At 33.4% G+C, this 23,514-nt stretch overlaps 1 protein-coding gene across 6 annotated transcripts in view; it reads left to right on the top strand.

The window, feature by feature from the left end:
• LOC105212552 (protein outspread) overlaps nucleotides 1–23,514 on the top strand; it is a 123,481-nt gene that overhangs the window by 15,043 nt on the left and 84,924 nt on the right. The gene's annotated exons all lie outside the window — the stretch shown is intronic.

The raw sequence follows: 23,514 nt of genomic DNA on the forward strand, positions 1-23,514 counted from the left end.
GGTAAAGGGCGTAAGGCGCATGAAGGGAAGGGTCCACACAAAATATACACATTAACAATAAAGCAATTTGGCGATGGCTTGTTAAAAGTAGCGGGCACATATGCACCTTTATAAAGACAGACATATTTACTCTCACATACAACGACAAGTCACTTGAAGATAATGGGTATATTCGTTATTCGCTGGCTACCATATACATATGTATATGGCAGCAAACAAATTTATCTATCTTCAGCGAATAATCCGACAATATAATTGGCAATAATTAAATGATACTTTGGCATATTCACATATTTGGATAGAGCGATTTGCATTAGGCTGGAACCATTTGTATTGGTGTAAGCATAGCTATGACTAGATACTCAAGAAACTCGAAGTCAACAATTTTTTTTTATCTTGTGGCGTGTTAAATTTTGCCTAACGTTAGAACTTTTTCATTAACTTGGAAAATTTTCTACTTTATTTTTCGAGTTTTTCCAACATAAAAATTCGCATTATTATTTAACCGAATACAATTTTTGAGTTATATTAGCACTAAAGATGCTTTTTTCAAGGTGTTGTTTAAAAATTTACAAATTCTGAGAATATTGAAGGAATAATATTGTGCAACCCTAACTTATGCTTATATATATTCACAACAACTGGCTTTTATGTGACCTATTACATTTGACGAGATTGCATGAGAACTTGGATAATGCTAGTGAATCATTTTGAGCGTTGGTTATGACATCCAATAAACTACAATGCACGTAAAGAATTATTTACGGAGTAAGGAAAAACGTGGCGATATTGCATTTAGGTTCGAAATAATTACATACACTTATACATATGCATTTAAGCTATTAATTTTGCTGCTGTGCTTATATTTTGTACATAGATGCAGACATATATATACGGGTAACTACCATATATAACCAAATACATATAAAATATATCCATGATATAAAAATTCTATAGGAGTGAATGATTTAAGCGAAAAGAAATATTTCGCATTTGGGTATTTCGATAAATCTTTAAAATTCCATTACGTTTTTGTATCTTCCTATTCATTTTCACGACAATTACGAATTGAGAAATCAACATTCATATATACATATGTAATATATTATTGACTTTATTCTCTTCTCTGACTTAAAAAGATTGTTGATGGGTAAGTAATTTAATGTCAAGCCAGTTTGAAAAAAGAGCTAATACCTTTACGAAGGTAAGGAGAAGTGGGAAGGCGGTTTGAATCTGTACGTTGGCTTCTACGATAACTATATTGAACTATAAATAGAAGGATGCCAAAAAAGCCTTTTTTAAATGATAAGGAGTGTGACCTCTATACTTACTTTTTTACTACTTTATTTGTAAACAAATTTTACAATAATTTTTTTCGTATCTCAAGTGCGTGGTCCACACATCGGTGGAATCAAGTTTTCATATTTTTGATGATCAGATTATCTGAAATGCACTCCTTACGTTAATAAGATTCAAACAGAATCAATTCTTTCGATCTTTTAGTGCGCAAAATACCAGTTGCTAAGATTTCTTTAAATCTCTAAATAATAAGACGAAACTTTTAAGAAGTCATGTATTCGATATGGTCGCAATATATAAATCCGTACTTACAGAATATGAGTATATTTAAGACTCGAAAATCACCAATATTATCTATATTTAAACACTTTACACAATAAAGTTAACATCATAATAAATATCAAAGGTACAACATCATAATAACCTAAAAATAATACAGAATAAACAACACCGAGCGCGTAAAAGTCATCAAAATACATGCATTTGCAGAACATGGAACAAATTCGAGTACAACTTTTCGTGTGACGGACAAGTTGTTGCATCAACATACATATGATGAGATACGATCGCAAACTATTCGGCTGTGAACGATATTTCCACCAGACAAAGTGGGTGAAAAGGTACACAAAAAAGCGCACTGAAATGAATGATGAAATATGAAAAAATAAATTGCCAACAACAACAACAATTCAACTAAAAGCATTATTGATGCTGTTGTCGGTAATGCCACAGTCATCGCTGTCGCCTCATATGAATCTGGTGTGGTAGCTGGAACATAAAGATTCCCATTAGGAAATATACTGGAAAAATTATTCAATTTCATATTTAAAGTCACTTATTACTTGCTATATATTTGGTGAAGCCATTTATGAGAAAGCCTATTTTTCGATATCTCATAAAGAAGTCTGACAATCACCTATCCGAGAAAACTCAGTTCTCTTCAGTAATTCTTTAAAAAAATTATGTTGACATTTCTTACTGGTAGACACTTATATGTTTAACATTAGTGTTGAATCCATTATATTCAACTTACAATCTTGATGCATGTAGTTGTTGTTTCTTTATTACTTTACCGGACGCAAAGTGTAGGTGTTGAGGTCGGTGCTTGTATTGGTTTTGACTACGCATGACTTTATGCATTGCAAACGAGTTTCCGTTCAAAAAATATTTTGTTTTGACTGCATTTCTTTTATTATTTGTTTTGTTTATTATCTTCATTTTTTCTTCAATTGACTGTGCCTTCTCTCTTATGTGAACTTTTTTTTATTGCTCAAGCTCTCCTTTTCATTGTAGTAATTACATACATTATACATATGTATACACAAACAAATAGAACAAAAACAGAATTAAAACTGTAACAATAGTAAAAACCAAATTTGGAGCGACTTGACGAATTTCTTTTGAAATTCGGAACATGCCGTTATGTGTATCTACGTGTATTTTTAATTTTTTCAATCCATATCGGCGCTACAATTCTGCTGAATGGATTCCGTTGTACACGTGTTGCATTGCTCATTAAGAAAAACACACACATTTAGAAATGGTACTACCGAAAAAGTGTAAACAATTAAAAGTTAACGTGTTCAATAATTTCGAAATGGTAACAATGAATTCTATTCTATTCTGACGACACTTACTTACATATATATTTTTAGTCATATATGATATGCTAAGGTTTCTAGCTTAATTACAAGACATTAAATATTAGGGTTTTCACTAATTAAGTTCGTTCTTTGTAAAATATTTTATGATATTATATTTATACTTTAATATTATACAATACTTTTGCCATCTTTCGGGAAAGAGATCGATTCTACGCTCATAAAGTTTTTGATCCTTGCAAACAAAAACCTGGTCCAAGTGCATCCAAGTTTTTGAAGTCCTGATAGGTGAACGTTCTCCCATCCAAAAAGTTTTGCAAAGACCGGAACAAGTAATAGTCCGATGGTGCCAAATATGATGGGTGTGGTATCACATCCCATTCAAGCTACTTAAAATAAACGACCCCTTTGAAATTCCATCAAACATACAACATAACCTTTTTTTTAATGACTATCGACCTTCGATGTGATTTGAGCTGATCCATTTTTTTAGACCATGATCACTCCTTGTAAACAGCCATATTTTTGTCGCCAGTAACAAAACGCTAATACGCTACAAAAGTGGATAACTTCTTTAACGTTGAATAAGCAAAATGAGGTGTTCCTCATTATGTCAGTTTCGAAATTAATCATAGACGTTTCATGTACTTCTGACAATATATGGTATAAAATCCATTGAAAGTTTGAAAAGCCTAAAATTAGGTATATGAGAGTTAGGTGAAGTTATGACCCGATTTCAAGTATTTAAGGCACGGAGACATACATATAATTGGAATAAACATTTTCCCTGTGAATTTCTTCAAAAGATATGGGAGATTAACTTATATTTTCGATAAAAAATTTATTCGAAGCCCTGAGGTCTTCGTGTTCGATATATGGTGCCTTGAATACGTATGGTCCGATTTTTAAGAAGGGCGATGACACACTATTAATGCAATATTTCTGAAAAATTCTGTTCCGATATCTTCACTGGTGCTTAATTTATATATCGTAAGTAAACGATTCAGATCGACTTAAAAGTTCTGGTATATGGAAAGTAGCAACGCCCATTTCAAACTTTGTATACCAATTTGAGTGAAGCTCTTCTGTACCATCTTTACCATAAAATTTAAGGTTTCTACTCGTTTTCCTTAGTGAATTAAAGCATTTTCGGTAGTTTTCAATGTAACCTTTCCATGGGAGGTGGCCGTGGTTATATTTCAATTTCTTCCATTTTTTACCTATATAAGGAAGTGGCTAAAAGAAACGACTCTTACATTCAGATGTCCCCCTTCCTAGTGCGATCCTTTATACCAAATTTTACTTTTATAACTTTATTTATGGTTTAGTTATGGCACTCTATATGTTTTCAGTTTTCGCCATTTTGTGGGCGTGGCAATGGTCCGATTTCGCTCATTTTCAATACCAACCTCCTCAATTTCAACTCTACTCGCTATGCTGATCATATATATATATATATAACCCCATATCTAACTCTTTTATTTCTGTATTTCTGGTTGACACAAACAACCGTTATGTGAACAATACTATTATACTCTCTTTAGCAACTCTGTTGTGAGACAATAAATATTATTAACATTTTGTACACAAAACCCTTACTATATTAGCTGTATATATGTACATATATCGGTTAAGTGATCAGCCATGAGTAGAAATTCTAAAAATTTGTCTTAATTTCTTAAATCAATAACATATTTAATAAATAACTATTTCTATTCTTATTTTTCAGGTAAGCATCTTATAAAATCAACGAATTCTTAATATCGTGTATCTTCAATATCAGGTGAAAGCTTATCTTGTAAGCTAAGTTTATCAATATAAGTTATTAATATTGAATATTTCGATATTGAATTAGGTGCAATTACGAATTGACAAATTTTTCAATCAAGAATTTGAAGGGAAAACTTGAAAGATATGGATATCTTAATAATATTAATGTACAAAGTCGATCTCTTACAGATAAAAAAAGTTGGTCCCCTGAAATTATTTATTGTGATTGTTTTAATTTCCGGAACCACTTACTAAATGCACGGATATGTACCGCGCTCTCGGAACTTCTTTTTTCTATGAATATTTGAATTTCGTTGCAGAGTCAAAATGTATAAATCTTTCTGACCGCAAAACCTCAAAGATTTTGTTGACAATTTTTTATAAATATTTAGTATAACATACATAATAATGTCCCATTAAATCGTGTTTATTTTTTGCTAGAAATTTTTTTTAAGTTTTTGGTGATATTTATATGTTTAATCGCTTAAGGTTACTGCACATCCGCCTCAAATTATTATCGCCAGTAAGTATAGGATATAACGCGAAGGCAGTCCACAAAATATTCGCTGATGTATATAAACCTTGCTCTGTATATTTAAGTATATGGTGAAACCATTCTAATGTTTACAAAATAAAAATTTAGTTATATATAGCACATTTAAAGTATAACATATTTTATGGAAACCTATTTTACTGCCAAAATTGTGATGCTTGATTATTAATTGCTTTATTTTTGAACGCAAAATTTCAACATTTCCGAAAGTTTACATACGCTGGAGAACCACACATGAGTTGGTTTTTATGTGCGTTATACAAATTCTGTAAAATGCTTTTAGTATACTAGCTGGCCACCGGCCTGAAATTACTCACAATTATGCGGCAAATGGCCAAGATGTGCACATGTTGAAAATCGTGCCAAAAATGTTAGAAATTTGCGTTTGTGACCCAAATACCAAGAGCACAAACTCCGCTAAGCACACATATATACGTACATATGCATATGTATGTACATAAATGATGGCGTATATGCGTGTCATGCCTAACTTTTTAGGTTTGTTACAGCTACTACTACCTTTTTGGCAAGCGTAATTGTTCGGTCGCATTGTCTTTTACGGCTAACACAGCCAAAACGGCGCAAGAATATCAGTGTGTATGCGCATGTGCGTGTATGTACCAGATAGGAAGAATTCAACAATGTTGCAGACAAATGTGGCTTGCTTACAACTTCTACAGTTAACGACCATAAAAGTGTCAAAAAAATGAAAATAAATAAATTAAATTGACAAATTAAATTTAACGCGTTAATGGTGACGAAATATAAAAAAAATATATTATGTTCTCTTTTTATTTTTTATTTTCATAATAAATAGTAATTGCTCAATTATATACTGAAAATGGTGACGCTAGCCCTAGCAAAGATAGAAATTGCATTTATATAAAACGTACGTACATATAGACACTTACAATGTATATGTATTTACTTTTTAAAATTGCCAACAATTGTTTAACTTTTCGTTTGTTTATTCTTTATTAGCTGCATAGAAAGCAGCAGGACAGTGAAATCTATTAAGTCTGCGTTTTGATGAATTTATAGAAATTTACTTTTTTCTTGTAATTCAAAGCAATCAATGAATTTTTCTTGCTAACAAGCTCTTTAAGAAAGATATTAGAAATTTGTTGGAGTGATGCTGGGTCAACAACCTCATCGCTTAACCAACAAAAAAAAAACACAGCAACGCACGCGAACTTAGCAGAAGCGATAACAAGCGGTGTAGTGGTAATGTTGCTGGAATAACAACAAAAGCGCCAACAGTAAAAATAGGATCTAAAAAATGTAAACATTTAGTTCTGCTATTCAAGCCACTTTTAAAAGCAAACCCGCTGGCGCATGTTCTTTTACCTACACTAATTATAGCTACAAACAGAGTCAGTATATACCCTACATGTCCAACGTGTAAAGATTTTATCTATTCATCTGACTTCGCATTTATATTTGTAAGGAATATTTAAAAAATCCAATTTTATTATGTTAAGTATAATTTATTTAATTTCACTACATGAAAAATATTTTCTTTATTCAATGATTTCAACAAGATTAGAGCAAAGAGTAATACATATTTTTTTAATACTCTCGAACTGTTCATAACTTATCTGCTGTTTACTTTGAACAATTTCAAACCAGAAGGCAGTGCCACAATCTGAACGGTTGAAAATTCGTGTTTCATTAGCCAAAAATTCCGATTAAATTCGGGTCAAGACTGACACAGTTAGAAGCAGATCAGATAAAATATTATTTTGTTATTCAGAACACTCGTAGAAAAGTGAAATACTCTTAAATTGAATTCATAATGAAGTATTTTCTCAACAGTTTTCTTTAGCAAAATAAAAAGAAATGTTCATAGTGATTAAGTTCTGTCATGGAGGGTATGACATAAATATATGAATACACATGCCCATGTAGTATTGTATATGAGCAAGATCTTAATGAAGTATTTTAAACAGACAACAGCCATAGGACAGAATATGAAGTCAGCTGTGGTGGCAACAAAAATATAACAGATGCTAAGAAGTGGGCTGTTTCGGTATTCAGGCATACTGACTCCGCAATTGATGAACATATTTACATATGTACATATGTACTTCAAATAATCAACCGAATGCTTCAATAGACTTATGTAATTTATGAGATTAGTTTGAATGCTGCTGCCAGCTGATTTCTTTGTGAGTCAGCTGTTCGCCTTGTATCCAACGATATTTTGTAATCCACATCTTTGAAAAGTTCGTGATATTGACACGAATAGATTAAAGTTCTACTTTCGGATGATTACCAATTTAATGCCGATCCGATTATTTCCTTCTTAATAAGGGAGTATGTAAACCGTAATATTATTCTTAATTAACTACTGATTTCTATTCTAAAATAGAATCACCTGAATATAAAGCTTACAATTTAACAGTTAAAATATTCAAAAGTGAACCACTGTAGCATTGCGGTCTACCGCATAAATACCGTAGAAAGACTTGTGCTGATGTCGTTTCAGAGATTCACTATAGGGAGTATATTTAGTAAGGAGTGCGAGTGCGTTTTCAATAGACGATAACACATTGTGAGCAAGTGCTTAGTGAATAGTCAGCGAATTGTGACGAGGTAGGCGGAAATTTCTCAGGAAAATCGTCGCAGCAGCAACATTGAATATATACCTTGGATGTTGATGATGCTTTACAGATGATGATGACATATACAGAAGCATAAAAATAGTCAGTTTAGCTGTGAGTTTCTTAGAAAATTACTCGGTAGTAACTATTGTAATCTAAAAAGAGACGGATATGGGATATTCAAGCACTTCACTAGATCAGAGGTGTTTTTGTGTAAATAAATATTTGTATACAGAGTGTGCAATATTTTATGCCTTATGTAAACATTGATGAAAAAGGCAACAGATTTTTAATTAAAGCATTTCGGCCAATGAAGATGTTAGAAATTTACCTTTTTGGAAAACTCAATCGATTTGTACATTTCCAAATTATTCAATGGACTTAATATATGAATCATATATAATATATATTCCGTATTATTTATGTATTAAAATTTAATGATACTTTTTCATTATGGTTGTTGTAGTATATTAGTATATCTCATTTTATTTGTAGAGCCTAGCAGTGCTCAGTTTCAGTTGCAGCCAAACATGATGACATGGAGGCAACAAACTTATTCGCTTCCTATTTGTAGAGTATTTTTTACACATGCTACTCACTACTCTTTGTTCTTTCATGCTTTTGTTATTGTAATTGTTACGCGTAGTTTGTGCCCTTGTTCGCTAAGTTGCGCTTTTACTCTCCATATGTTTGCCAATGGTATCTAATTGAATTCTATACCGTTAACAGTAGCTGGATTTTTATATGAACGTGCCTTCGATGTTGCCACAGTGGTTTAATTTTAAAGACGCAATTATGAACTGTTGGTTTAAAAGAATTCAGGTACAATAAAAATTATATTAGGTTAAAATCATCCATATATTCCTATTTCATAAGTTCCGAAAGATTTTCTTGAAAATAGAGAATTGAACACTTGGTTTTGAATGAATTGATATCTTCACTGTGGATGCTGAGTTTGCTCAATCTTAACTTTCAGATACTCTTCTCTTGGTAGGCTTACCAACGCACTCTTGTTTGTTGTACATTGACTTTGAACCGGTACTGTTCTGCTCAAAGCTATTCATTGCTTTCGCACACGCGATCAAAACCATACGCATAAGGAACGCGTGAGAGGTTTGTAATGATATACACCATAGTTCTTTGTTATTTTATATATTGTAGAAAATGCTAAACCTTTATATGTTTATAGTTATATATTGGTCTAAAATAATGAATATGACAATTTCACACACAATTGATAGGCGCTTAAACGCGAGGAAGAACTCAAAAATGAAATATATATAAAGAAGCTGTGTCCAAACTCAAGCAAGCAAAATTCACTTTGGAAAGCCCAAAAGTCCATAAAGCCACCAGTCGACTCCAACATGCCTATACGAGACTTGGGGGGAAATTGGGCTCGAAGTGACGAGGAAAAGGCTACTTGTTTTGCAAATCACCTAGAAAAGGTATTTCAACCAAATTGCCCAAAGAATAACTTTAAATTGTCAATCTTACCTAACACAGCAAATGAGTCGCCCGAGTCCTTTAAGTCTTCACCTTCTGAAATTATTGGCATCATAAAAGAACTTAATCCAAAAAAGTCGCCAGGACATGATAATATCACCCCAAAATTGCTAATTGAGTTACCAAATATTGCTGTAGAGGTGCTCTCTTTGCTCTTCAATGCAATTCTAAGTTTCGGATACTATCCAATTTCGTGGAAAAAGTCGCAGATTATCCTGATAGATAAACCTGGGAAAGACTTGACACAGCCGTCTTCATACAGACCAATCAGTCTTCTCCCCTGCCTTTCGAAAATATTTGAAAAGGTGCTGTTATCAAAGATGTCTCCTTTCCTCCACGAAAATAATGTAATACCAACGCACCAATTCGGGTTTCGTGCAAAACATAATACAATAGAACAAGTAAATAGAATAACTAACGAAATAAGAAAAGCATTCGAGCACAGAGAGTACTGTTCAGCTATATTTCTAGACGTAGCTCAGGAATTTGATAAGGTGTGGCATGAAGGGCTTTTATATAAGATTAAAAACATTCTACCTTTAGAATTGTATAAAATATTGGAGTCTTATTTAAAAAATAGACAATTTACGGTTAAAGTGGGAGACTTCATATCTGATGAACGACAAATAAGGGCTGGTGTACCACAAGGCAGTGTTTTAGGCCCAACTCTGTACATCATATATACTGCTGATCTTCCAACAGCTAATAATGTTTTGATATCAACTTTCGCGGATGACACAGCTTTAGTGAGCCGTAACAAATGCCACATTATAGCATCAAGAATATTATCGGAGCACTTAAGATCTGTCGAAGAATGGCTAGCCAACTGGCGTATAAATGTGAATGAACAAAAGTGTAAGCACGTTACATTTTCGCTAAGACCAAAAATGTGCCCGGCAGTAAAAATGAACAATATTCTAGTGCCTCAAGTGAATGAAGTTACCTATCTTGGTATTCACCTAGATAGAAGGCTTACATGGAGAAAACATATATCTAGTAAAATAACGTGCATGAAGATAAGAGCTGCAAATTTAAATTGGCTTTTAAATAAAAACTCTAAACTTAGCCTAGACAACAAAGTGCTTTTATACAATGCGGTCATAAAGCCGATTTGGATGTATGGCATTCAACTGTGGGGTACGACCTGTGCAACTGTGTGATATAATACAAAGGTTCTGCCTTAGTACATTCCTGCGATCAAACACGCCTAAAAAGAAGGGATATGCCTGCGTACTGAAGAGCAACGTTTCACCAATACAGCTCAATCATTTGTTTGAGCTTGTCTAGTTTTTTAAATAGTTTTAAGATTTTATAACTTATTGTTAGGCTTAAAGTAAAAGCAGATTCAATAAATAAAGAAATATTGAAAAAAAAAACAATTGATAGGAAACAAAGGTCTTGTTTATAAATACTATGCAATATTGGCAATTTGTTTCGTTTTGTGATATTGTCGCAGTTTATTTAGATAGTATCCATATTTTGGATTTTTAGTAGCTATATCCTGTAATTAATAATAATTTTTAAATCCCCTTTTCGAACTTCGAAGTCAAATATTTCGATTTTGGATCCTAACTTCGAAAATCGAAATTTTTTACTTATGTCTGAATCTCCCGGAAAAAGTAAGTTTGATTCAATACCCAACCGAGTGTTGTACAGCGTTATCAACGATTAAATATCTTAAGTAAATTAAAAATTTAATGTGCAACAAAAAATTAAATATTTCACAAGAATTGAAGCCCAATGGATTTGTGATTGATGGTTTGACACCAAAATCAAGGTAGCCACGCGCATAAAATTAGCGTATAATAGCATAAGAAATAGATAAGTGTGAGAAAGAAGTAGCAGGGAGAGCAGCAGATATGAAAAAAGGGGCTATTGTAAGAGCACCATTAATACTTTTTAACATGAAACGAAAAAGCATTTTGCAACAAAGAAGTAAAAAATTTAACAAATAAGGGATTTTGATGGACATGTTTGAGAAACACTTTTTGGACCAGATTAAAAAAAATGTATAAATGTATCTATCGTTTTCTTCCAAACAACTTTCATGGCTAATGTGAAGAAATATATTTTGGGTATATATGTATATGGAGTTAGTTTACAAAAAACTTGAAACAGAACAGTCTTTTGTAATTTTCTCTTGAATATTCATCATATTAGAAAATAATTTCGTTGGGTTAATGCTACTGCGCTAAACAGCGGTAAATTTGACCAATCTCTTCATGTACATTTAACTGCCATAGCTTTTATTTGAGCTTAAAATGGTTTCTTTAATTTTTTAAACTTCTTAATGCCGTTTTTATTTTATTTTTTTTCCTTGTGCATTTAAGTGGTAATTTTATAATTGCAACAAATTAAAAGTGGCAAACGTTAATCGTTTTTCATTTTTTCACCACTTTTCGACACGTTGCTAATGACTTAGCACGAACTCATTTAAGAGTTGACCGATTTCTCACTTCGATTTTTGGAAAGGGGTTTTAGAAAGACCCTGGCAGGCAAACTACAACTTTAAATGTGGTTATATACATTGGAGCGCACAGCAAGTAGGATTAAGTTGTTATTGTTGCTGTGATGAAATCGGTACACATGCAGATAGTGTTGCTTAATTTTCTGCCAAATCGATAGCAATAAATAATATCTAGGTATCTGGGTGGTCGCTATACGCTTCTACATCCAGTGACCCAGTTGCACTAATGTAGAAGGATGTAATGCGCGCAGCAGCATAAAATCTAAACTAATAGAAAATAAACATTATTTTATATTAAGAAATTATATGCGGTCTGTAGAACAGGAAAAAACATTTATTGGCAACCGTTACCCATTGATTGGCACATGATTGCTTCATTTTCCGCTGCCCTAATTTCACTTGAAATTGAAATTTGCTGCCGTAACTTACAGATATCCACATATATATGTGAGTATGTATGTAACAGCAAGCTATTCATTAGGGAGTTCAATGTTAGACATGGAACAATCCATTTCGAAATAATAAAAAAGAAAACGGAATGCTGGCAAAAATGGAGCAGCAAATTTTTCGTACGTCTCTATGTAAAGTTCACACAGTAATTTTCGTTGCAATACAATGCAATTGCACAGCAGCTGCTACCGCTGTAGTAATAGCCACTACCGTAACAACAACAATTACAGGCTTTAAACAAATAACGCAAAAATCTGTTAAGTAGTTTAGTCGCAAGACAAACAATGAGTTGTTATTGTCGGTTAACCCAAATTGATTGATTTTTTCGCTGTAATATTTTGTAATTTTTTTTGTGTTTAGTTTTTCTCCATCTACACTCGACTTGGCCAACTGCCGCTACTTGTATACCTTTTATATTGTACGTATTTTCGCTATAACAACTGCCTACTACCGTTGGATTTTACTTAACTATTGTCAGATTGTGATTGCTGTTGTTATTGTTGTTGTCGTTGGCAACTACTATGCAATTTAAGCATCCACTAGGCAACGTTGGCAAACAAGCAGTCAACCAGTCAGTCAAGCCGACAAACAGCTAGGCGCACTTAGCCAACCCACTAGTATGTACCCGTATATATGTATGTGCATATGTAGTTGGTACTAATACCTGACTACTCGCCTCCTATAACCACTCCAAATATGTGATCGCCTGCTCGTGCGAATGTGTTTGATTGTGTTCGTATGTATGCACTTGTGTTTGATTAGTGACTCTCATCATCGTCTAGGCAGCCAGCTAACCTGTAGGAAAAAGTTACACTTAATTTAACTTTCAATTGAATTTCCCTAACTCGAATCACCATAATAAAAAAAAAGTTAGAGAGAATTCTGAGTTACGGAAGGTAATTTGTATGAAATTTAACTTCTATTGCCAATACAAGAGTTCGAGTTTTGGAGAACTTCGAATTATGGAAGTTCAACTTTATGTATAAAACTTAAAAAATATATGTAATCAAATCGCATGTAACGAGAACTATTGATGAACAATAAAATATATAAAATGTTAATCATTACATCATTACTCGGCAACTAATATGAAATTGGGAGACGATTGGGGCACTTTAAACTTAATCTTTAGATCGTTATCTTTAATTAGTTTAGCAATAATAACATTCTATAACAATTTATGCTTATTACTTTACCCAACTTGGTCGCATGGTCTATAAGAACATCTCCAATTAGAGTCTTAGAATCCTTTTTAAATTTTATACATTTATATTGAAACAACAGCAGCAAATAGATAGCGTCAGCAACAAAGATATACATTTTACCACTTCAAAAAAAAGCATTTCTGATAAATGGACCTATTAATTCTAATTGGAAGATAATAGGGTGCTAAGCCTTAGATAATAATAAGTACATAGCACTAGGGTTCTAAACAGGTTCTTAGTGATGTAATCAAGAATTAAACTGGGCTCATAATCAAAAATGACTTCACGACCATTTCCCCTGAAATGCCTTTGGAGACCTCTACGGAATTCTCAAATACTGTTTTAAAAATTTTCATACTTTATTTAGTCTACATCAATTTAAGATTAAAATCAGGAAAGTCTTTATTGGTTTGAGCATATAGTTTATTTTCGATCCTATACCCAAGACGATAAACACCAGAGAAACCTTCTGAAAGAGTTAAATTCAGTCGTGGTGGTTAGTGTCAATAACCACCTCTTTCCGAATTTTATATTAAAATCCACGCCAGCTACCGACAATCGCGTGAATTATCATGAATGTTTGTACCTTTTTTGACAAGGTGCGACCGGTTAGCGGCATATTCGGTGATGATACTTTCAGTGATATTTCAGCTGTAGATAATGCCAAAACAAATAATCGAAACATTCAACATATTGTTAATCTAAAAGCGTGACTGAAAGAGTTAAGGATTCGAATTCAACATATGGGGTTATTTTACATTTTGTGGAAGTTGAAGTTGATAATTATGAATTTCCATTAATCTTCTTATTAAAAAAAGTCTGCACCGCATATACATTCCTATTGGGTAGGGCACTACCACAAACACCAACACTGCATTGGTCACCGCCAACACTACCAATTATTTAAAATCTGTGCAATCTGTGCGCCGCTGCCACTGTTATTATTATTATTATTATCATCATTGTTTTTGTTGTCGTTGTACTCCCAACCGAAAATGAGGTTGTCGTTATTAGCCTGATTTGTTACAACTTGCTTCGTATAAAGTCAGTAGCTGTGCCACAATATCCAGCATCCAGCCAGTGAACAATCTAGCAACAACAACTACAAATGCAACATTCTCATACCTGTTCAGTTGTTGTTAATTGTGTTGTGTTGCAACACAGTCAACGGTACGGTAGCGGTGAATATGCGCAAACATGCTGCAACATTGACAGCAGCACACACGTTACACGCCTTCAAAATCTAAGCATACAAACAGCTGAGTGTCCTCTTCTGTACGAAGTCTAGATGCAAAGTCAGTTTAGGGCTGTTTTTATTGAGGTTGCCGCTTGTTCTTCCACGCATTGTTTCATTCATTCGAAAACTGTGTCGTTTATTTGTATTGTTTATTTTATCGAGAGTAGGTCAAAAAGGAGTTACTGCGAAAAAATCCTTCAATAGCTGTGAGAAAATCCTTTTGTACAAAAAGTACTTTACATGACATACCGCTGAGCTGGCTAAGTAAGACCATTTTATACCATTCGTGGGAAAATATTTTCTTACTTATAGTGTCGAAGATTACAAAGACTTATCTTCAATGAAAATGCATAAAAAGACAGTATGAAATTGTTATGCAGAATGGTGTTTAATTGTCGAGTTAGTTAGGCAAAATATTTTTTGAAACTGTTTAATCCTTGAAAAATAAATTAAAAAACTGGTATATATGTATATTTAAAATTGACTGTGTATATTTTGAAAATAAATAATATTCTTATTCATCGTCAGAACAACATTCGCTTGCTCTTTTTTCAGCATACATATGTATATTCTCTCTCTTTGTGAAAATGCCAATCGATATGATGTCGAATATTTATGAAAGAGACTCATAAAAACTTTGTTTCTTGACTTCTGTACAGCTAGACGTATTATCCTGTCAATGATAGCCGGTGTTCCCAAAATCATTTCCTTTTGATCCCAAGTCAAACCAATGTTATTGAAGATGCTGCTTCTTCTTCATCACCACCGTCTATAAGGAGTGACTTCAATTCAACTGAGTCCAGTTGTAAACCATAAGTAGTGTATAAGATTCACAGAATATAGTTCCTTATTGGTCGAAATTTGAGCAGAAGACATGAAATTGTCTATGTCTTATAGTATGTATACATACTATACGTCAGCACAAATTTTACTACGGGTAGAATTTAGACTGGTGTGGTATATTAATAAGTATGAAATAATTAAATATTATCAAGGCTATATAATGTATACATATATGGATATCATTCGCGATTATCTCGGTAATTACAGCACTGATTTTAGCGATTCTATAATACAAACACATTTTAGTAGTGTATTTACAACAATGTGAACTTTTACATAGTGAATGACTGCAATAAATAATATGGTTTACACAACACAATACTAGTTCATAAAATGGTTATCATAAAAATAAGTAAATGCATCTCACTAGAACACTTGCAGCGTATAATGTTTACATGTGTACATATGTATGTATGTGTGTATGTCCATATGATTATATTCTGACGTGTATATGCATTGTCTGTTAGAACAATTGGGCTCATATTATAAATATCTATGTAGGTCAACGTGTTTTATAACAGCAACGTGGCAGATAAACAAGACACATACATACAACATAAATACATCATGCACATGAGCATTTAAATATAATAAAATATGTGAAAAGTAATAAAATCATGGTATAATTTCTAAACGCATAAAATATATACACACACTCACATCAGCATACACATACATATTTATTAACGCTGCGGCTGCGAGTAGTGGCGATAAGGAAGCAATAAAATTAACATAAAATACAAGAACTATGAAAAAGTATGTGTTTAAAAAGTAACTAAACAAATCATTAGCAATCTGGACAAACACAGCTGCCGACATGTTTGAAGACAATAAAAACCAGTCATAGTAACTTAGCAAAGTGGCCAGCAAATTGATTTTAAAATTTAAATTCAAATAGCTTAACTAAAGAATGCATACAAAGCAATATTAGATGTGAGTATGTGTGTGCGAATGCATGCAAATTAAGTTGTTAACAATTGTATTTTTTCCGCGCAAAAAAAACAAGATTTGCATGAATTACACTCAAACTCAGATGAATAGTGTTGAACATGCTCGGCTGCTTGCCATATTGCATAAATATTGCGTCACAAATTTATAACTAAATAAGTTTATTTGATGTAATTTTGATATTACGTTTTTTTTGAAATATGTGTGTGTTTCTCACTGATTAGAGCTTAATAAAAGACGTTAAAAACCTGGAGATCATCTCATTTCTCGCATAAAGTAGTCTCATAGCTTTGTATTACAATACTCTGTGCGATGCCATTCTTACTGAGGAACACGAACTAAGAAGAACATTATATGTAGGTATGTGATTGGCGTTGAAACCGTTTAGCCGGTTATAGCTGAATCGAGAATTGGAGATAACATGTGTAACCAGGTCGCTCCCCACCTGGTCCCTCCATCGGAGTCGAGGCCTTCCCCTATCGGCTTCCTTCGGCGAGCACTGCATCCAACACTTTCAGAGCTGGAGCACTTTCGTCGATTGAAACAACATGGCCTAGCCAGCGTAGCCGCTGTCTTCTTATTTGCTGAACTACATATGTCAATGTCGTCGTATAACTCGTACAGCTCATCGTTCCATCATCTGCGGTATTCGCCGTTGCCAATGTTCTGAAGACCATAAATCTTCCGCAAAATTTTCTCCTAAGCGCCTTATAGAGTTTGATTTGGGTTAGTCGAGAGAGGACTTTACTTTTCAATTGCCTACTCAGTCCAAAGTGGCACCTGTTGGCAAGAGTAGTAGTAGATTCGCTCTGGCTTTCGAGGCTGACTTTGTTGGTGTTGTTGATGCTGGTTCCCAGGTATACGAAATTATCTACGACTTCGATTATCCAGGTATACGAAATTATCTGTCAACAGTAAAGTGGGAGCCAAGACGCGAATGCGCTGTCTTGTCCTCATTCACCTCCAGACCCATTCGCTTCGCTTCCTTATCCAGTCTGCAAAAAGCAGAACTAACGGCGCGGGTATTGTTTCCAATGATATCGATATCATCGGCGTACGCCAGTAGCTGTACACTCTTATAGTAGATTGTACCTTCTCTATTTAGCTCTGCAGCTCATATAATTTTTTCCAGCATCAAGTTAAAGAAGTCACACGATAGTGAGTCACCTTGTCTGAAACCTCGTTTGGTATCGAACGGCTCTGAGAGGTCCTTCCTAATCATGACGGAGCTTTTGGTGTTGGTTATATATAACAATTATTTTCAAGGAAATATGATCACTTAATTAATAGTGGATGATAATCTATCCACTTTGAATACGGGATCGCTATTATAGTATATGGGATAGGGTGTCAAATAATAGAGCGTTTCACTGCCACAGTCCAATTTTTGAACAATTGTTTATTTAATTTATCTGACAGCTCTATATAGCAATTCAAATTCATTAATTCTTTTTATATTAAAACACAGTCATAAGTCAACAAAATAATCCATTGGCGACGTCCAGTTATGTAACATGGTTCTATAAAGGGTATACGAATGATATTGTTTAACTATGACGATGCAAAAACGAAGCCTTGAGGCCAAGTTTAACCACTGGATCATATTAATAGTTTTACGACATTATACAAGCGAGAGGGACTTAGAGGTGTCAAAGAACACGCATTTTCCCACAACTTCTAACATACATTTGATTTTTTGAGCTCCATATCTCAAAATTATGGGTCGAAGCATTTATTTTTTAATCAATAAACGTATAAAATACGAACCCATTAGATAACATGACATTACCTAAACATAAATATACATTAGCAAATGGCAAATTTCTAACAGCATCAAACTACTTTGATAATGACTAACTACTCGTAGGTACATAGAGACACAGTTATGTATTATATTATATGATGGCATCCGTTTTTTTTTCGTAACATTAATGTGATGTAACTTTTTATGCGCCAGTGTGCACAGCGGCACCTACTAAACCAACTAAAATGGCCATCTCGCTTGCAGTCAGTCATAAATTTTGCAGTTGTTAAAATACTTTTCATACACTGCAGCAATGCTATGTGAGCATTGGCTTGACTGAACATACATAAACATGCATGCACTCGTAGTTGACGTTGGAGCACTGTGGGGTCGTAATAAAATTGTGATTGTACGAGGTTACGGGCATTTAAAGTGAAAATCTGAGAGCGAGTTTTTAATGTTGCACGTCAGATTTGGATGTGCATCTTTTTATTGCCTGTTTGGACTTCCAAACATAAATCTTTTTTCGGATATTTTTCTAAAAATCCATTTAAACTTGAAAATATATGAACAAATAAATTTATATATGATGAGCCGTTTTGAAAAAGGACTTTTTTTTAGGTTTAATACATAAAAGTGTATAGTGGCAGTCTGAATCAATACCAATATTTAATCCAGCAATTAAGAAAATCTTAGACATCATTATCTTTCTTATTAAAGATCTTTCTATGTCCATATAAAAGATAAGAGATACTACATAGTCCGATCGGAACAATAATCTTGTTCATCCTCTAGATATATAGGATTCTCAAACATCATTGGATCTAAAATACGGTATGTTTTAGTACTGTAAAGCTTTCGATATTTTTGGATCCACTGTTTGGTCAAACCATATACTGCACCGCATAGCCAAGTCCTTCTTCAACAGTTTGTTGACCTGCGCTTTGAACTTTATGTGAAACAGTACTGCATAATCGACTAACCATCAAAGATGGATGCGACGGAGCAGATGTTGCATATATACTAGTGTATACAAGTTTATATGAAATTCTCTCAATACAAGGAGTACAAATAAAAAACTAAAATTGTAAACAACAAATACAATTATATAAACAATGTTGCAGAGGCAATGATGGGTGTTTCGTTTTTGAACTTTTTTATTGCAACGAAGGTTTATTATTTCGACTTTGGCTCTTGTGTAACCCCTTACGTTTACATATTTTAACTGCAACGCTACGTGGGTTAAGGTTCAAATTGATCTTTATTTTTTAACATTTTTCTCACTCAGCTGCTACCGGCTGATAAGATGCACCATGTACGCGACTACCTTTGATGCCCCCTTTTTTTTGACTACTCCTGCTGTAGCAGTTTCAGTGTGTCTTCCTCATTTTTCAACTTCACGCTTTTTATTGCAACGCGCAGCGTCGTAACATTGCTACAACACCAACAGCATTAAATTCAGTTGCAGCAGCAAAAATTCATTGGAAACGAAAATTTAAACAAAACCAAAGTTTGATCACCGAGATGCTTTGAGGCCAAAGCAATGAGCAGCAGTTGCCCCAAAGCACTTTTATAGTTGACATTATTGTTGTTGTACTGCTTTTTACACTGCGACTGGCTGTTGTGGATAGTAGCTGACGCATGCGTAGTTAAATGATATAACTTCTGGTAGATTTCAAATTTGTCGAAAAAATTAATTTTTGTTGTTAAATAACATTTATGGGCTTTTGCGCAGACGGACAAACTGTGACAATGACAGCGGAAGTTTTAAAAACCTACGCATGTGTATGTCTGTACGCTTATGGGCAATAAATTTAACCATAACTACGCGCGTAATAAAAAACCTCTGCTTAACATTTTGACTTGACTTTTCCTGCATTTAATCCGCCAATGCATGTTTTTATACCCGGGCGTAACTGGTTGCTTAGGGTGATAATAGTTTTCTACAACTAACGGTATAACCAACAGCTGGGAGCCTAGTAGATTATTATTGCAAATGAATGAACGATTATTTAATATATTTTTAAGCTGCATACAGAGTTGTATTTCTTGATATAAAACCAACCAAAAGATTCACAAAACAGACTATTTTTATCGCTTGAAAGATGGTGAGTTTGAAATTTAAAAACAAAAATTAAATTTTTTTTCTGTAATGTTGTTTTCATAGAATGGAGTTTAGCTTTGTAGAATAGGTCCATTACAAAATGTGTTCGGGAAAACGGGATAACGAAATTTCTTGTGGAATAGAATTTCATGAATCTAGTTCTCTTTTAATAGGTGTGAAAAATACATTTATGAAGAATTTCGGTATATTTTTAGTATATGTTTCCCGCTATAGAGCACCAATTGACTGAAGAACAGCTGCGTAGCAATACATTCGTTTGGAAGAGTCCAAGACTCGCCTTTGTATAGCGATATATGTCTGTAATTATGTACCAAATCCTTATTTAGTGTCTTTTACTTCTGATTGTTGAGTAATTAAACAAAATACAGTTACATATTATATTTACATACTCACATTTGTATGCAACAAGGTCCCTAAGTGCACCCAATGTAATATTCCGCCTTAAAAAAGATATATGTTGTTATAAACATTGTTGATATTCATGAACATTACCTTCATAATGTTGTCAATGATAATGAGTTATTAACTGTGAATATAGTTAAAATTAATGTATATAGACATATATGGATATAAAAGTATACATTTTACATTATCACAAGCGTCTACGTTTAGAATACTGTTTCTTGCGTTATGGTGTGTGCTCACATACATATTAATATTTATTACGCACTTCCATTAACTTGAGTAGCTACTTGGATTTCATTAAACAATAGAATCAAGTGTTTGGACGTCCTCTTACTTTTATACATATGTACATATAAGCAGTTGCAAATAGATATCTATACGTTTGAAATGCTATTGGCTATTATGCACGAGATAAGATTAACTTGTCGTCAATTATGTTGCAATATTTGTTTATTTTAGCTAAAGTACTTTTCATTAAACATATTAAAAACATATATGCAGTATTTATATAAGTGAAAATATTGATTATATTTTGCCGACTTGCCGATTATTCACACTTCAAAAACCACTTTTATACAATATATTTTATAATTGAATTCCGCATATCAATGTCTTAAGTACCCTTAGGTTTAAAATATTGATATAATGCCTTTCAGATGATGTCTTAAAAATAAAATTTTACAATCATAAGTAAGCTTTTAAATCAAAGGAGAATGCCGTTCAATTATTATTTGAACCATAACAGCTATAGAATGCTACTTAAGCGGTCATAAAATAGCTTATGGACACGTTACTATATCAAAAATCATATTGTGAATAGATCTATGACGCATAAATTCAAACATTATTGTTTGAAAATACCGGAAGATTGTAACTAACATAATACTTATCATTCCGTCCATACTTTTGAGTTGATACTAGTATAAGTTCAGGGAAGCATCGTTAAAAAACGATCTTCGATCGAAATATAACGATCTTCAAACTTTGTCATTTCATATATTTTTGTACCCTTATTTTGGAATGAGCCTATGTCTCGAAGATTACCTCTTCACTATCAAGTTACGCGTCATTCTTTCAACATTCCTTGATATCGTGGAGTTCATCAGCAACTTCATTTTTCGGCTATATAAAATCGTTTTGCGTTTTTTTTCATGCTTTCGTCCATCATAACTACTACTTTTGGCCCAATGCTTCCGTATTCATTAGGTCTGTACTTAATTTAGCTAATCACTTAAGACTTATTGCTGCCAATCAGCAAAAATAGTGTTTCATAAATACACGAAGTTAAGTTGTATAGATTGTTTTCTAAAATGCCAAAACATACGTCTATATACATATGTGCTGTATCTCACGAATTAATTGCCCGAGAGGTGTGAATTTTATATTGCTGCCTTTGAAGGTTATTTCTAATTACAAAAGAGATGGAGTCAATTCTATTTGCACCTACTCATTAACGCCGTGTCTCGTACTTGCTAAAACTGAGTAGCAGGGGTCCGCTCAAACTATGAGTTATTACTGACTTATATTTAAAATAAATTTATATATTAATTAAATCGAGTTTAGCAAAAATTTTTTCACTTGCAAATTTTTTTTTATTAAAATAACAATTTTTATTTGTTTGCAAAATGTGTGATTAACAAATCAGATTGCCCAAATTTTTGCTAAATTTTTACTATAAAAAATTGTCTGTGTTCGCAAAACCTACTAAGTTTTCTAAATAAGCCTCAATACTTAAAGTAACAGAAGTGTGTATATACTTATTTGTAACTGTATTTATTTATAATTTTAAGAAGCTTGTTTTACTCGGGCTTTCTTTATGAGATTACTCACTAAATCACCGATAAGATTTACAAGTCCAAACAATGTATGCTAAGCTCACCTTTATCTTAACCATATATGAAATTGAACATTTGTTTGTATGTGGAAACTTTTCGCTGTACTTTGCGAACGAAATATGCGCTTGAGCCATAGACATTGTAGCAAAGGTAAACATGAAGATAAAAGCAACATAAACCGCAACAGCAACATTATTGGCAACAAATAATACTTACTACATGCATTCTTATGTTTATGCATAGATGTGTTTGTGTGTGTGTGAATATCTACAACTATTCACTAAAAGACAACGTCAAAGCTAGAGTCAAAATTGGAGATAGATAGTAAGCTGCGCCGAGCCATATGAGTACAACTAGATATGTTTTGTAAATAAATATATACGTGAATTCATGCAACTTCCGTCATTGATACACGCACAAGTACATGCACCTATGTAGCTACTTACATATATAACATAAATATGTATATTCTAGCGGCATGCGACATGACAGTTGATTTTTGTTTGTGATATGCACAGAATTTACTGCTGCCATATTGGCATATATTTGTATATTTATACATTGAAAAGTGTAGATGTGTGTGTGAACATGATTCTGTAGGCCGGTAATGTCTCCGAGGCAACCGTATGCAATTGGTGCGCTATAAAAGTCGAGCCTTTCTGCTGCCAGTCCGCATGAACTTCAGTGGCTGCCTCACCAATGTTGCTAACTGTATGTTGCAAACATTATACAATGACAACTGTCTTCGCACACAACTGCAGCAACCAACTACTGTGCTGCAATATGAGCCACTATTGGCGGCCGTGGCAATGCGCACGCGTGCACTCGTTCACCATGTATCGCTTCAACAGGCGCGTATGCACACACACACACTCACACACACTCAGCGGTACAAACATGCATCTGCTGAAATTTTGCACAATTCA

Source organism: Zeugodacus cucurbitae, chromosome 3, assembly GCF_028554725.1.
Source record: "Zeugodacus cucurbitae isolate PBARC_wt_2022May chromosome 3, idZeuCucr1.2, whole genome shotgun sequence".
Classification (NCBI taxonomy): domain Eukaryota; kingdom Metazoa; phylum Arthropoda; class Insecta; order Diptera; family Tephritidae; genus Zeugodacus; species Zeugodacus cucurbitae.